This window comes from Saprolegnia diclina, assembly GCF_000281045.1.
Source record: "Saprolegnia diclina VS20 unplaced genomic scaffold supercont1.108, whole genome shotgun sequence".
NCBI classification, from domain to species: domain Eukaryota; phylum Oomycota; class Saprolegniomycetes; order Saprolegniales; family Saprolegniaceae; genus Saprolegnia; species Saprolegnia diclina.
The window spans coordinates 149,816-153,032 of NW_008246175.1; positions in this window are offsets into that span (position 1 = coordinate 149,816).

Genomic DNA, 3,217 nt, shown 5'->3' on the forward strand with positions numbered 1-3,217 from the left:
ATGCCTGCGTGACGAGCTGGACGACCGATGAGGCAGAGCGTCGTGTGGCGAGCGGGAGCGCTAGGCGACGGCCTCAAAGTCGATGATGTACAATGGAAGACGCGTTCGCAGCCTACGCGCCGTGCCAGACCTCGTGGTCGTAGAGGTCAAGTTGTGGGGCCGGGACGTTCCCAGTGCTCCACGCAGCCTCGAGGTGGTCGTCGGTGCCGGCAAGCGAAGCAGCCACGTCCGCTGCGGGCACGGCTATTGGCGTGTGTAAGGGGCACGTGATGGCTCCATCGCAGCCGCAAGCTGTCGGGTTGGTCATAGGATGCTGAAGCCCAAATGCACGCCGAGTCGCCATGCTTTATTGCTGGGGAAAGGCTACCATGGTGAAAACCCAGATGCTGTCGCTCGATACATTGCACAAGCGAAACAGCCACCCATTGGCTGTCCTAGCATTGAAACGAAACATTTCGCCCAATAAAACGCGAGACACAATTGTGCAGCTGCTCAGTGGGATGAGATGTCGTAGTAATAATAATCCGCAACCAAAAGCGACAAAGGCAAAAAGTTGTTGGGTTTGGAGTGAGATAGTTGCCGCACGCTAGCTCCTAAGCCGTCGGGGTAAGGGTGTAGGGGTAGAGGGGATTGTGAAGAACCAACCGCTAGGTCGTCTCACGTTCGGGGAAATGGGGTGGGATGTACAGGGAAGATGGTTTGCTGGCGGGGTAAGGTGGTAAAAAGGGCATTATATTACAAAACTTCGCTTTCGAAGTCGAAGTGGCGTATCGCAATTACCCTACTCTGACCCAAGGTTGTCAAAATAACGGCTATTGGATCCTACCTGTGACTGGTCAGATTAACCAATCACAGGTACCGGTCGCACCACCTGTTCCGGGTCGGGGAGGCGCGTTAACAGATCCTCCACAGATCCACGGACTCGAAAACCTCCGCCCCAATCAGAGACCCAGCTTGCCACAAGGGACCTTCGCTCACAGCGAACAAGAGTATCACACAAGGAAGCTGCAAGGCCACGCTCGGTTTTCTTTCTCGGAAAATGATAAAACTAGGGTTGACCTTGTGTCTTCTTGGAGCACGTTTTGGTCGAGCTCTTTGGTTGAGGTTTTGCATAGGGGTATCGGTAGTGTGCAATCTAGCGCCGGCGTGCGTCCTCGGACTCGAGGGGCGCGCATCAACCATGTCGACACGATGTAGGCCGCCGCGCCGCGCGCGCGCTGACGGTCGATCCCTTGCAGATGCAGACTGGTCCGTGGCGCCCACGGCCCCTCTGCGGCACGCCTCCCGTACCCGACTATCGCGTACAGCACCCGGCTGCGCACACCCGGCGCTTCGTCGAGACCACCTTCGTGCAACAGTACCGATAGCTGCAGCACGTGCGCAAGCCTGTCGAAGGCCTCGAGCGACCATTGCGCGGCGCAGCGCTGCGGGGCCGGCGTCAGACGATCGACGAGCGATAGCAGTGGGATGAACGCGAGCATGCACGCCGGCAATGCGCTCACCGTTTGCCGCATCGACACCATCCTCTAGGTACAGGTGGATCGCTGCTAATAGCTAGGTGGTCAAGAACCGTAAGAGATACAAAGACGTTTGGCTCGGGGACACGTTCGTGCGGCGTGAGCGTCGACAATGCGCCGATGATGGCGCCTGCGCACAAGGAGCTCAAGCGCCGCGTGCGCCACGGCTCCGTCGCCTACCCATACACTGTGGCGCGTGTCCGGTTAACCACGCCGGATACGCTGCAAATCAACCAAGTATCTCTCTTATCTCTCTTATCTTTTTAAGTGAATGCCGATTTCGGCTGCCCCCCTCCTCGGCGGGCCAAGGTCGGACTGATTAGGAAAACGCGCCCCACCAGTCGCCTGCGACCTTGCGAGCGAAGCGAGCCACCGTTCTCGGTACGGTCAGCTATCTTGCGCGCAGCGCCCTTGCATGCGCCTCCGTATCGTTTCCGTGACGCTTCCTGTGGGTGTTCTCCTTGGCATGTTGTTTTCCGGACATTAGCGGATACGTGGCCGTCGATGGGTCATAGTGAAATCAATATTGCCACGCCCTGAACTCGAGTCGTGTCGCCAGTTTGGGCTCATAAAAACGCAACCGCGTCACTCTGCCCATTTGGGCTGCTTTATCCGTATTTATGATGTGTGAGAGGTACCTACATGCGTTTTTAGAGGTCTATTCGGAGCACATCCTTCTCGAGCTGCGTGGTTTTAGCCGAAACGGATGATGAATCTTGCTCTCCTTCTCGGTGACGTAGTCTTTTGAGTTAATAAATGAGAGTTATAATGATGCGATGCTTGCTTTTGCCTCTGATTGCCCATACTTGGCATATTTTTCCCAACAATGCGTCCTCAGAGACGATATCGATTCGTGCATCTTCGAGTATAGTGCTTCTAGCCATGACTGAGGTGGTGGATCTCTTTTCTTTGCGATCCAGCATGTGATTGGCTGGACGAACACTCTTCAATTTTCTGTGGGCACGGCCAGCTCATTTTGGAATTCGCTGCTTCCTGCTCCGGTCTCGCTCTGCATACACCACCTGCCGCGTCGTGGGGCCGCCTCTCCTGTGTAAATGTGTGTATGTGTGCCGTGTCTGTATGTCGGATGTGTGCATTTCGTTTGCGCGAGAGCCCTATTCATATCTACCCGAGAGCCCTATTCAACGGCCTTGCAACATCAGCTTGGCGTTATCACAAGCATTTAGATCTACTGCATCGCTGTCTCCGCCCTTTGTCTGAACACCCGCTTCTCCGCGACGCATGTTGGGTTTGAATCTCGACGCACCACTTCATTGCATCACTTTTCTACTTTATTTGATGTGCTGGGTGTTGACAGCCGATGGGCATAGCGGGTATGAAGATTCTCAAGGGCGCATCGCATTAATCACACAGGAAGAGTTTCAGCACAACAGTTAGAATCGAGCTTCTGTGTAGCAACTGGAAGGACAAAGTTACTGAAGAAGACACGGAGCAATCCTGGGTCTTTGCGGCCACAGCAAGGTATGCATTGAACAGAATATAAGTCAACAAAATGCGCCAACAACCAAAAGTAGACACTAACTCCAGCATTCATCTCAACTACGGCGCCCGAGTAACGAGTTGGCCGAAATCACACTAAAGCTATATGGATGATGCAGTAAAGCTGCTGTTCTCGAAATGGTCCGTCGTCCCAAACAACTCCAAATGGACGCCACCAACTCGCTTATCGACAAGAATTG